We start from the raw sequence: 14,380 nt of genomic DNA, 5'->3' as shown, positions 1-14,380 counted from the left end.
CCTCCTGGTCCCAGAAACCCTTTTATCATAACCCATCGGCAGCAGCCCTTTGATGAACTGAAGTTGTCTAGCTGAGCATCTCTGGGGAAAATCAGCTCTGATCTAGCATACCCTCATCCCACCTGCTGCCGTTCCCCTTCCTCAAGTGGCTCCTCTTTCCCTCTTCCAAGAACTAGCAAATATCTCAGATTCTCAGCAAGAAAGGAAGCCGTAGAGTGTGATGGATAGAAAATCCACTTAAGAGCCAGAAAGACATGTGTTAGAGTGCTGTCTCTGACAAATACTATCTGGGTGACCTTGTCAAAGTCAACTCCACTCAGTGCTCTAAGCCAGTGGCATTCAGCTCAAATAAAAATGAGGGTCCCTAATCCATACATAGCTGGAAACAGCTAGGTGGCTCAGTGAAGATCTGAGTTTCCTGACTGGGAAACCTACTGCTGGTATGACCCTGGGCAAGTCACTTAACCCTATTTGCCTTAATCCACTGAAGAAGAGAATAGCAAACCACTCCAGTATCTTCTCTTTTTCTTTTCTCTTTTAAATAACCCTTCTCTTCCATCTTAGTATCTGTTCTAAGACAGAAGAGTGGCAAGGGCTAGACAATCTTGGTTAAGTGATTTGTCCACCCAGGGTTACATAGTTAGGAAATGTATGAGCTCTGATTTGAACCCAGGTCCTCCCAACTCCAGGTCTAGAGCTCTATCCATTGTGTTAGCTAACTACCTCATCTTTTGGCCAATACTGGCAGTGGACCCAGTCCCCTGGGTCACAAAGAGTTGGTCATGACATACAATAACAATCCATACATAGAATATCCTTGTGGACCATCGATGAGCTTGGTTTTTGAATGAATTTTGAATTTACTTATTTCATTAAATATTTTCTAATTATATTTTAATACCTATATCTGAGTAATCTGTTGTGGGCAAATCTTGAAGGTTATAAGTTCTGGAGAAGATGTCATCTTACATTGATGAAATGAATTTTCTTACATTATTTCCCTCTCCCAGTGAAATCATGGATCAGGAATCCCTGTCTCTACTCCCTGTCTCCTGCTTCTAAATCTATCTAGATCTACACAGCTCTCATCAATGCTGATACTGGAGAGACCAGTGCCTAACCCTTAAGCAAAAAATACTTTCTTCTCCCAGTCTCTATCCATGCCCACCCAAATGAACCACACCAACAGCAAAAATCTCCCTCTCTCTTCTCAGACTTCTCACTTTGGTGAACTGCTGCCAGGTTTGTCAGACATATCCCCATCCTCCCATCCCTCCTTTCTCTCTCCCTCCCACCCCCAATCTAATTCACTGAGAGGTCAGAACACCCAACAGGCAGGAACCAATTCAATGCGGGCAAGAAGCTTCCTTCCCTCACCAGGCGGAAAGAGGGAGAGAACGCCAAGGGGCCAGGCAGTGCTTATAAGGAAATATTGCCTTTGACAGCCCACAGGCATCATATTTCATAACTGAACCGAATGCAGAAAGGATTAGCTGTTTGGGCCAATAAACCGCATCTGTAGTTACATTCTGACTGGGATAAAATTACCAGGGTTATTAATCCTCATGCTTCAAGGCATAAGCTGCTCACCAGCTGGGGTCAGAGGGAAAGTCTGTCCCAGCCCCCCCCCCCCCCCCCCTCGAATCGCAATAGTACAGGTGGACTTTGACTCCTCCATCTAAATTGCCTGGCTTGTGCAACTATCAGGAACAAGATGGCACCCTTGCCCAGTCTAATGGGACATCAAAAGTCTAGGAAAGACAGCCACAGCCTGGTAGGAGCAGAGTTATGGGAAGGGCAGCCAGGAATCCCATGTGGTTATCGGCATTTCCTGCCATGAGAAGCCCAGAGTAGATCAGGTGGCCCCAGAGGGACCCAGTGTGGAGAGGAGGAATGAATTTTCTGTTGCTGCCGCCAATCAGAATGGAGACTTTCCCATCCCACGATGACTATGATTGATGCTGCACTTTGCCCCTTCGTTCAATGAATGAAGCCAGGGTAGAGTATTGTGGTGTCATGGAAGGAGGGCTGAATTTGGAGTCAGAGGACAGATGTTTGAATCCTGGCTCTGGGTGATCTTAGGCAAGTCACAACCTCTCTAGCCCACGATTTCCTTGCCTGTAAGGCTGGGCAGCTGAATTAGATCAGGGATAGATTTCAGAGGTCTTTAAACTTGTTTTTTTTCTTCAAAATATTTTAATAACTGCATTTAAATATCATTAGTTTCCTTTGTAAGCCTATGCATTTTATTTTATTTTGTTAATTTATTTATATTTGTTAATTTATCATTTTATATTTATAGTATATATGTATATTTATAGTTAGATTTTATTTTGTTAATTTATTTCTATTTTTATAATATTTCTATTATATATTTCTATTTTATTTTTGATTTATTTATATTTTTAATATTTATATAATATAGTTATAGATATATTGTTAATTTATTTATATTTTATAATATTTATATTCTATATTCTATATTTTATTTTGTTGATTTATTTATATTTCAATATTTATATTATATAGTTATAGTTATATTGTTAATTTATTTATATTTTTACAATATTTATATTCTATATTTTATTTTGTTGATTTATTTATATTACATAGTTATTGTTATATTGTTAATTTATTTATATTTTATAATATTTATATTATGTTATATTTTGTTAATTTATTTATGTTTATAATATTTCTATTTTATTTTGTTAATTTATTTATATCATATATTTATTTTATTTTATATTATATTATATTTTGTTCATTTATTTCTATTTAAACCTTTACCTTCTAGAAGTCTCAGTATCAATTCTAAGACCCAACCACAAGCCTCAAGGGCAAGGAAATCAAGGTTAAATGATTTGCCCAGGGTCACACAGCTGGGAAGTATTTGAAGTTATATTTGAGCCCAGGTCCAGTGCTCTATGAACTCTGCTACCTAGCTGCCCCTATGTATTTTATTTTATGCATTTAAGAACATTATTCTCAGATGAGATCCATAGATTTCGTTAGAATGCCAAAGAAGTCCATGATAACCTCTGGGCTAGATCTCGTCTAAGGCTTAAGCTCTTATTGCCTGACTTTGGTTCTTCACTTTTTCACCCCCACACCCCTCCTTCCTTTGTCCTCCCAGGAGCCCCATGAACTGATGTTTCCAGGAAGCCTAAATGAGGGAGTTTACCTTGAAACCAGGGAAGAGGGGAGGCAGTTCAGAGAAGTGGTTCAGAGGCCAGAGAGTTCTTTTGTTTATTCTGGTTCGCCAAAGATTCAGACCTACAAGAGATAGGAAATACCGCTGTTATTTAAACACAAACTACAGTGGAGACCCAGAGTCTGGCCCATCAATATCCTGAAATGTAAAAGCAAAGAAATAAGCAGGATTTTTTTCCTCTCTCTTCCTTTGTTCCACTTCTTGCTGAGGAAACCCATTCCACAGACTTCCTTGGCACTCTGACACTGGGCCTCCAATAATCCCCAAGAAATCTGTTTCTGGTCATTCTTGTTAACTTGCTAGCTTCAAAATGGATTGTTTGGGGTATCTGAATATACAGTCATGGCAAAAATGTCTAACACACAAACTAAGAAAGCCACAAATTCAATAGTAAAAACATTTAATTAAGATGGAGCAATAGTGTAAATAACAAGAGAGAATCAAATTATAGATTAATTCTGTTTCCATATATAAATAAGTATGATAACAATCCTTAATTAGGGCAGCTAGATGGCACAATGGAAAGAGCACCAGGCCTGAAGTCACAAAGACTCATCTTCCTGAGTTCAAATCCGGGCTCAGACACTTACTAGCTATGAGGTCCTGGGCAAGCCACTTAACCCTGCTGTCCTCAATTTCCTTATCTGGAAAATGAGCTGAAGAAGGAAATGGCAATCCATGCCAACATCTTTGCCATGAAAATCCCAAATGGGGACACGACTGAAGCAACTGAATAACAACAAATACCTCCTTATAGGATCCAAAGAAGTATAATCTAATTCCCCCTTATAATCTTTTCAGCATATTGGAGGAGACATTCATTTTCGTAACAACCCAAAGCCCAGTGGTCAAAGTGTAGTTTCTTGATTTCTGCCTTGTAGTGATCCAGGTAAACCTTTTAGATCAGATTTGATAGCTGCTCGAAGCCCCTTAGGACAAGCTAGCAATCTGCTGAATCCCTAGGGAAGATTCTTCCAGGCTTTTGGATTTGGGAATCTCTCAACTACTGTGTCCCCTACCTTCCCCCTTCTGGCTCTCTGCTCCAGTTGCAACCCGTAGGTTGCTTCCTTCTCTTTCCTTCTTCCATCTCTTGCTGCCCCACTTTTTAAACTTCACATTTACCAGGAGATTTCCTACTAATCAGAGTGCACCTGCTGAGACCGCTCTTCTGTGCCCATAAATATGGCCTTCAGGGAAATGAAGACCAAGAAATTGCTCCCAGTAAGCATTGCTCTCTAAACCCCAAGTTTCATGGGAAATGAAGTCTTAAGGATTCTTTTCTTTAATTATACCCACTTTAGAACCATAAGGGAAGAGGAAAAACCAGAGTTCTGGGAATAGAAGTGATTTTCCTCATAAGAATGCAAGCAAAGTCTAGGACATGATGGTCTCTAAACTATACCAATACATGGTTCTGTTTCCCCATTTCACAGCCAAATGGCCCCTACTCCCTGGGGCCATTTTAATGGTTGCCCAGATGGCCATAAAAGTAGATCTTTGGATATGCTGAGTGGATGATCCCCCTGAGCCAGCCAGACACAGATCTTCATGGACTTGCTGGGTTCCATGGGAACTAAAGAGAGATAGTATGTAGAAAGCCTTGAAATTGGAATTAAAAGACCTAAATTTAAAAATCTCAGTCACCATTTGCTAGTTTCATCACTTAATTCCATCAATACTCTTTGTACCTTAATTCCATAGAAATGGATGGGAGGTAGGTAATAATGACTTCTCCCTCTGGAAGGAGCATAGCATTGAGAACCAAGTGAAACCACCGATACAAAGACTTTGAAAACTCTCCAGTGCCATATGTAAATATAAGGTGTTGTCATTTCCCAGCTTCTGGGCCATATCATAGGCATCATTAACCAAGGAATCATGAAGTTTTAGAGCTGGAAAGACCCAGAAGAAGGAAGGAGCATAGAGCGCAAGTCTGTCTTGAGTGGAGATTTCCTGTGAGGGAAAGTAGATGAAAGCAAGAAATGGGTTAGGTCCATTTTACAGAGGGCTCTGAGTGCTAGCATTTGGATTTTACCTTCTAGGTTGTGGTGAGTGAGGAGTTTGGATATCATATGCAAAGCAGGGTAATTCCATCAGCATATAGCAGTTCCTATAGAGATCTTAAGAGTAATAAGGCTAAGCAAAGGGAGTTAAGTGACTTGCCCCACCAGGGTTACACAGCTAGGAAATGTCTGAGATCATATTTTAATCCAGGACCTCCCATCTCCAAGATTGGCTCTCAATCCACTGAGCCATCTAGCTGCCTCTTCTTATTTCTACAATACATTTTTCAGTTCCTATGCCCCATCAAATTCCTGCCTGCTAGATGATTATTTTTTTAATTCTAGATGATTATTTTTTAATTATTTGTAATTGTTTAAAAGCATTCTTTTCTTTTTTTATTTCTTCATCTGAAAACTGCCTATTCAAATCCTTTGACCATTTATCAATTGGGGAATGACTTGGATTCTTATAAATTTTATTTATTCTTTATATATTTGAGAATTCAGACCTTTATCAGAGAAATTTGTTATAGAATTTTTTCCCCAGGTTGTAGTTTCCCTTCTAATCTGGGTTGCATTGGTTTTGTTTGTACAAAAAACTTTTAAATTTAATATAATCAAAATTAGGCATTTTACATCTTGTACTGTTGTCTATCTCTTGTTTGGTCATAATTTCTTCCCTTCTCCATAGATCTGACAGGTAAACTATTCTATGTTCCCCTAATTTACTCATATCATCATTCTTTATGATTAAATCATATACCCATTTTGACCTTATCTTAGTATAGGGCATCATTGAGTTCACATGCCTAAACTATAAGTTAAAGATGTCTGTAAACCAACCCCATTCCCCCACCCCACCCCCAATTACCCCAGAGAACAGAGGGAGGAAGTGATCCCTTTGGGGGCTGGAAAGAGGAATGGGACATGCAAAAAAATGTCCTAAGGCACTGGGAAGAGGGGGATGGAGCTCTCCCCTCCCCTGCTGACTGGCCATCCATGACAATATTTCACCAATGCTGGTATAGGGTGTGAGGTATTGATCTACACCTAATTTTTGCCAGACTGTTTTCCAATTTTCCCAGCAGTTTTTGCCAAATAGTGAGTTCTTATCCCCAAACCCGGGATCTTTGGGTTTATCCAACACTAGATTGCTGAGGTCCTTTACCCCAGACTATCCCATTGATCTCTTTGTTTTCTTAGCCAGTAACAAATTGTTTTGATGACCACTGCTTTATAGGACAGTTTAAGATCTGGTCTACCATCCTTCACATTTTTTTTTCATTGGTTCCCTTGATATTCTTGACCTTTTGTTCTTCCAGATGAATTGTGTTATTATTTTTTCTAGTCCTATAAAATAGTCTTTTGTTTGTTTGAATTCTTTTCTTTTTAAATTGAGTATCCCTAACCAATGTTGGTTCTCAAGCAGAAGATAAGGACTTGAAATATTATATATTAAAAAAAATATATATATATACATATGAAATGGGAGGTCATGACAGAAAAAGACTCTATTGAGAGAATGGAGGTTGGGCAGGGAAATCTGGTAGGAAGGTGGGGATGGGGGTCCATTTAAGAGCAGCCCAAGGTAAGCTTCCACAACAAGTCTCCAAGCACGTGTCCCTGCCCATGGCATGACCCTAAATGCAGGTGGATTTCCTCAGTGAGCTGGGCACTATGATGAATGGGTGCTGCAGCCGTTCTGGGGGAGATGAGAGAAATCTGGCCACAGATCAATCAATTGTGCCTTGGCTGAGTAGTGAGAGATGGGAGTTTTTATGGAATCAGAGGCTGGGGGCCTCTCTGGTCTCCATGATTGAAACAAGTCTAATTGCAGCTGGAAACTTGGGCAGGTGGGATTAGAGGAAGAAATGGATCAGGGGAGCCATATACACAGAGCCCTAAATTCAAATCTGCAGATGCTGAGTATGCTTCATTCAAAAGAAAGAAGAGATGTAAAAGAATGGGATGCAGGGCAGGGAATAGCATCATATGTTAGGAAGGTATATCAATGGAGTCAAGTTTCTCATAAGTGCTTATAAATCTGTGAAGAACTGAGGAAGCCCAAACCTTCTGCAAGCTAAACAAACTCAACCCTAATATTTCCTGGTTGACTCCATTTCCCAGAAAGGTTCTGTTTTGTTGAATTCAACCTAGGGACAGCTAGAAGGTACAATGTGTAGCATCCCAAGCATATTCACATCTATGAAATATAGATGACTGTATTACTACTGTGTCTCCAAGCATGAGGCTTTACCGATAAGCTTTGTGAAGGTAACCTTGACCTGATCACGAGACCTATTGCCCAACACAAGTCCATTAACATGTTCGGAGACTTGCCCGGGAAAGTGCGGTTGCGTCCTACACGCCCAAAAGGTGTTCCCTCTACCTTGCCACCCAATCTTAATTGTCTATACTTTGTGATGTGGTTACTACGTCCTTGGGAGTACCGCCCAAGCAGGACATGAATAAATTCAGAGGCAATCCCATGAACTTCCTCTTGGCCTTTCTCCCTTCCATGGAGCTCCACTGGGCTCCTCTATGACTATGTCTCTCTCTTCTTGACCTTCTCCTTCCCCGAGGCTGGAACCATCTCGGCCTGCATTCTCTATCTTAATCTCCTCAACCACCTTGTATTCCATTATCCTCATTTTCCGCCTTAAGGAAAATCATAGGGGTTGCCTGCCCTATCCAATCACTGATTTGTCCGTGTCTTTCATTTCCACCCTGGTTCTCGGTTCCTACCTCTCCTCGGGTCCCATCACAAAGGTGAGCCCCTTCCCTTGTGGGACCCTGCTGGTCAGGGAAGTCCATTAAGGAAAACCCCACACATGGCACCCCGGATTTGGGAGCGAAATTCCTTTGTCACAGGCATTCAAGCACGTGCAACTTGAGGAGCGATCACTGAGGTACGGAATCACAAAGGCGTGACCTTGCAGGTGGCCTCTGAAGGTGAGAAACGTCTTTTATTTCAATTTCTCATTTTAAGAAATTATCTAGAACCGGGTCCATAAGCCTCATCATATACTAGTCACCTTAGACGGTTAATGTCTCTGATTGAACAGAAAGGTATTGAGATCTCTGAAGCATTGCTTAAATAGGCACTGAGAAGCAAAGCCTGAATTCCCAGCAAGGGGAATTCCCAAAGTGCAGCTATGAGATCTGATTGGTAAAAGAAAAAAACGAGGCAGTATCAGAAAGAAAGACAAAATATCACAAGTCAGTTGGAATACTTGGGAAACTACAAGGATGGCCTTGATGGCACAACCTGTGCAGACTTTAGGCATCACAGGTGCTGGAAAGCCAAGCCTCAGTCTAACCCTAATTCTCAGAATGAGGAAGGTCCCTCCATCTGTGGAGGAAAAAGCCTCTGCTCAAACCTATCTCTTAGGGCAGATGGCCGAGAGAGCGCCATGGGCAAGTCTAACACTTTCTCCTAATCTTTTCACTATGAAGGATATCATTCTAAAAAGCTGGGAAGCCATAACGTTCAATGCGTTTGGCTCGTGGCTCCCTCCTCTACCTTTTAAAACGTGGGAAATTAGGCAAAGGGCATTAAACGCAAAGCCATTTCAGCATCCCGATCATAAGGTAGAAGGACCTTTCCAAATGCAAGAGGAAGTCCCTTCCTCGGAAGCTTTCAGTCTTCTTCAGCCACATTCATCCTTTAAGGCTTCTTGTCTTGTGCAGCCCGCCCCCTCCCCCGCAGAACTCTGCAAGCCAAAACGGCATTAAGGAGGCTACAGATAGCCCCCTGCAAAGGAGAAGCAGGATTTCTAGATTGTGCCATAGCATGCAAAAATATGGGAAGCTCTCAGCATTACAGAGCTGATCAAAACTCTTTAGCAACAAATTTTACACCAGATGATTGGAAATTAAGAAAAATATTAGCTGCTAAGAGCACATGGATTCTGATTAAAGTGCTACATTAAACAAGGAGGATTGACTTATCTTTCAGTCTTTTGCTCTTCCTTTCACTAAAGATACTAACAATATACTTAACTCTCTTCCTTTGACTGACTGATCTATCCTTGCTATCTCTCCCCTGTCTGTTGCTGCAGAAACAGACAGAAATATTCTATGTCAACCTCTGCCTCCACCCATGCTTAATGTAGTATTATGATCATTTAAATTTATAGAAATAAGCAGATAGAAATGTTTCTTCTACAAAACTTAGAAATGATTCCAATAGTACAGACGGAAGTTTAATTCAGCCTCTGGCCATTGAAATCCTGACTCCTATAGAAATTCAAAGCAGAGTGTCAAGCTTCTAGCTAAAGCATACGGGGCTAGATAAGACCAAAACAGACAAGTCCTAGAACCAAACCATTCTTATCAATTAAATATAAGTTCATGGCAAGAAATTTCTTTACTTAAACATTGCTTATTGCAAAAGTGAGGCAAGAAAAAAGTCAAAAATCGTAACTCTGTGCCATAACATGGTCATCTACCAGAAGTTACCTGGCACAGGTGAATGGTGAAAGCTTAATGAGCAACACTTAAACTTAGAGCAAACCTTTCATCACTTTGGGCTACTAGCATAAGGTTAAAGTGCTGTGAGGAGACAATCCCTCATGTAAGGACTATAAGATCATATCAAAGCATGAAAACTATTCCTTAAGCACCTAAAGGAAGACCAGAAAAAAAAAAAAAAAGCAGAGCACGTGTTTGCCCTAACTAGGAAGCAAACAGACATTTTGCTCTCATGAGGACAAACAAGCAAAAAGACTTTCTTATCAGCAAACCTCTCCACCAGTTTAGCATTTCTAAAAGGAACAGGCCTTTTGAAGCAGCACCAGAGAATACAGGAAGAATATTATTTAAATGTAAAGGTATAAACCTGTTATGCAGATCTTTGCTAAGAGATGGTATTATTATGAACCAAAATTTAAAAATTAAATTGTCTTAATTTGGATTGGACATGGCAAAATTACATAAGAAGGTCCAATTGTATTTCTTATAAGGCAAAGTTTTAAAGTTAAAAAGTCAGAGAAAGACTTTTGTCATATGCTACAGGAGATATTTTATCTGTAATAATATTTTTAAAAGAATTATTGTATAACTGTACGCCAAAAACCAAGGTATAAACACAAATTTATCAAGGTTTTCAGAGGTAAAATCCTCATGGACTCTTGCAACCATGTGACTCACTACCAAAACTATTTGGATCTGGAAAGAAAACTTAATTCAGCAGTTTCATAAATTGATCCTGCCATATAGAAGGCAATGCATCTACACCTCAGGTTATAAGTTTTTATGGCAAGTATTGAATATTATCAAAAGCAAAATTAATAATCAGTGCAAATTTTTAATTGACCAACATCAATTGGCATATGCTTTAGAAAACTTTCAAATATATTCCAATTTTAAATATGTAGAAATCATTAAAAATTTTTAAACAGGACATAAGGTCAACAAGGATAAAAATTAGCAGCCATTATTTAAAAACCTGTATAAAGTTAAAAAATTGTATGTAAAGCACATTACTGCCACTTTATCCAAAAAGCAAATTAATTAAAATTACTCAATATCAAAATAATATAGCATCAATTCTAAATATGAGACACATTCTCAGCATTGCAAGGCATCAAAGTAAAAACAGTGCTGATAGGATTCAAATTGTTAATCAGTAACAAATTATTAAGGCTATTAATTAATTTGATTAACCAGTAACAGTGACCTATGTGTGGTTTAGAATGGGCAACACTACCACTTATTCAAATTGCAAATATCAATCCTAATCATTACTGCAGTATAAAACCAATTACTAGTGTACAAGCTCAAATGTTACTTGCACTAGGTGGTCCATTTTGGCAACAGAATTTTATAAAACTCATAGGTAAAATTGATAATTCCATTCATATTATCAAAATCCTTTCAGTCATGAATTTAAATTTGACAGTTTAAAAATAAAAACATCACAGCAATTGCTATGCTTACACTTACTGCATCTATTTAGGGTACAGCAGATTGTTAAATGCACAGTATAAGTTTATACAAAAGCAAAAGCTACATGCAGATAGGCTACTGCTTAAGATCACAGCACAAGCTGGTAAAATCAAATGTGATTTATGGTATAATGCTTTTATGAGTATTGGTTCAAAACGTGAATATTAGACATCTATGCAGACCTTATTGCAAAGCCAAGGTGAAATCATTATCAAAGGCAAATGGCCTTGAGGACACTGCTTTTGAGCAGACACAGATCACTTGCACTCTCTGACACATCAGAGTGCCAAGTCCAGTATTCCTCAATATTTTATGCACACAAGTGAAATTAGCTACCAGTGCAAAATCTTGTGAATGTTATCATGTCACTCATGCACTTAAAACATGTGTCCAAACTAAACATTGTGGACTAAGGGAAGCATTACTACATGCCCCTATGGTATAAAAATCTAAAAGCTAATGGGATGGGAGATAATCACTCTCCTGATGTATAGGATCAAGCTCAAAATGATAAAGTATGCAAAGTTTTTACAGATCTTTTAAATAATTGGGCATATCTAACTATTCCAAAACAATTGTGGAGTAACAGTGCTTGTAACAGCAATACATGGGCTGACTGGGATAATCTATGGCCTAAATGCAAGCAATTTCAAAAGGGCTCAAAGGAATTGATAAGTCCCAAACTCCAAACACAAGGAGATATTTTCAGCCACTTTCTAATTTAACAAGACCCAATAAGGCTTTCTTTTGGGGTCGAGATTTCTGTTTATTTTCTCAGATACCAGAAGTCCATGGAAGAAAACTGAAATGATCCAGCTGAAAGACAGTCTGCCCAGAAAGTCAATGCAGATGTGCCTGGCACCATCCACAACATGGCACCGATGCCAGACAACAGGAAAAGCAGCCAATGAACTGGGAAAAACCATCACTGCCCTATAGGCAGGTCTAATGCAATATCCACACAAATGTACTTGTATGAAAGACAATACCTAGAGAAAAATAACATTGTTACTCACTAGCATTCTATTATGCTAGTATATGGGTATTTGTTGTAAGATCTAAGTTCATCATGTACCTGAAAACTTACCCTTTGAAGTATTTGTACAATATGTAACATGCAATTATTTTAGTGGAATTGTTCCATGTTACCCAAATTTGATCAAATGAAAATCATACTATTGAAATATTGAAACAGTACAGTGAATACTGTCCAATTGTAACACATTGTTGCTATCATCCAAAATGTATGTATAATATTTATCTTATAGGGTTCATTTTAAATTTGTAAGAACGAATTAGGTCTTCATTAGAATCAATCTTATTCAATATGTTATTGGAAAAGCATTGAAGCTTTTAAAAAGAAAAACGGGGTGGAAATGGTATTACTAACCATCTATCTCTCCTACACCCCAGAAGGAATATAAGCTAATATTATTAAATCACAATTCTCATGTAATGACAAACGTTGCATTGTATGTTGTACATGGATTGGGCTGAATATTGCCAGGAGATTAAGACTGTCAGGGACCCAACAGAATGATAATTTTGGGTCGAGGTTTTGTTTGTATGTTTACAGAGAATGAAAACACCTGGTCACCCACCAAGCACATCATGCCATGAGGCACGGGACCAGGAAGAGAAGCAGACGAGTACCATCTACGATGCCAGCTGATTGCATAACAAGCAAGCGGCAAGAAACCATTATTGGTGACTATAAAAACCAAACACTGACATTACACTACTTTTAATGACATTTACTATTCTACTGAAGGACAATTGTCATGCTGACATCCATTGGTCTTTTATAACTAAACCAATATCAAGCATGTCAACTTGTATGGACTAAACCCCACTCATATATTTATGACGTCAGGTGGATCCCACACTCCAAAGACTTTATCATGGGATCAAAATCGAAACAGCTATAATTGTTATATGTCAAAAGGAAATCTATTTTGTACGCATTGTAAAACTCCTTGTATTGTAAAAAATTGATCTATCAACAAGGGTATAGACATTGGTATGATTCTCCAAAGGAAAGGAGATAGAAAATTTTTCATTCATAACACAAACCTAGCAACCCTGACTACAAAAATTATGTTCTATGCAGGAGATGCTGAATAGGAATGTTTAATGCACAGATGGTCCTGATGTCACTCTTAAAAAAGGGATGAGATATCAGGCAAAATGCACTTTAGAAATTTTTAATTAGGAACCAAGGTTATTGAAAATTGATCATCTACATCTATTTGTAGATTATATTCCTGACAAAATCTATGTAGACATTATGTGCCAACTGCCATTGCTGTAGTTAAATGTTAACATCATTGTTGATCACTACTCCTAAAACTCCATCTTTTGGATTAATATCTTTATGGAAACTCTTTCTTGCTCTCTAACACCAGTCCCAGAATTCAGACGGCCGCTGGATTCGGGGTATATTAACTTCCACTTCAAGTACTGGAAGACGTTCTGGTACATGAAAGTAAAGCCTAGGTTGGACAATCTCTGTGGACGCGCAGTTTTTGAACCTCCTAGATGGAATAGGTTATTACACACATACATGGAGCAAGGGCAAAGTATACACTAAGTTTCTCCTTTTTGGAGTATGTATTGAAAATAAGAAAAATTTTGGCACTAATAAGCTTGTAGAAAAAGCACGTTGAATATTATTCATTTACAACTAGGAAAAGTAAGTTACATCAAACTCTGTATGATCAAGTAACTGTAGAAATTGCTTCTACAGAGAAAGCAACTCAAGCTTCTATCACTCCAAACATTGGTTTGGTGGAATGAATTTTGCAAACATTGGTTATGTTATATTCTTGGTTATTATATTGATTAATTCATTTATAGCAGAGATTTAAATAAGGCTCATATAAGAAATATGCAGCCAGAATGTACAAAGTCATTTCATTAGCTTCATTTTATTATGTCTTCAACAAATCAAAATGTTATATTTATGGCAAAATTGATATTTGTATTAATGTTTGCACTACTGTTTGAAAAATGTAAAAGATGCTAATATCTTTGGTATGCTATTCAAAAAAAAAAGGGGGATAAGACAGAAAGTATTTTTAAGAACATTTTTATATCATTTTAATCCTTTTGAGCAATTTTGATTTGATGCTCTCACTTTATTTTCTTTGAATATTTTGATTATACTATGTTGTTTTCATTTTTCTCTTATATTTTGAAAAATATTTCAAGTACT

The 14,380-nt window shown here is 38.2% G+C and overlaps 1 long non-coding RNA gene across 1 annotated transcript in view; it reads right to left on the bottom strand.

The window, feature by feature from the left end:
• The window catches only part of LOC103093258 (uncharacterized), a 57,773-nt gene that overhangs the window by 28,612 nt on the left and 14,781 nt on the right, over nucleotides 1-14,380 (bottom strand). Inside the window, exon 2 of the long non-coding RNA XR_001625149.2 lies at nucleotides 3,185-3,276. This is a non-coding gene — a long non-coding RNA (uncharacterized LOC103093258). The remainder of the gene's footprint in view (nucleotides 1-3,184; nucleotides 3,277-14,380) is intronic.

This window comes from Monodelphis domestica, chromosome 5, assembly GCF_027887165.1.
Source record: "Monodelphis domestica isolate mMonDom1 chromosome 5, mMonDom1.pri, whole genome shotgun sequence".
NCBI lineage: Eukaryota > Metazoa > Chordata > Mammalia > Didelphimorphia > Didelphidae > Monodelphis > Monodelphis domestica.
This window is presented reverse-complemented; position numbering and strand designations above follow the sequence as displayed.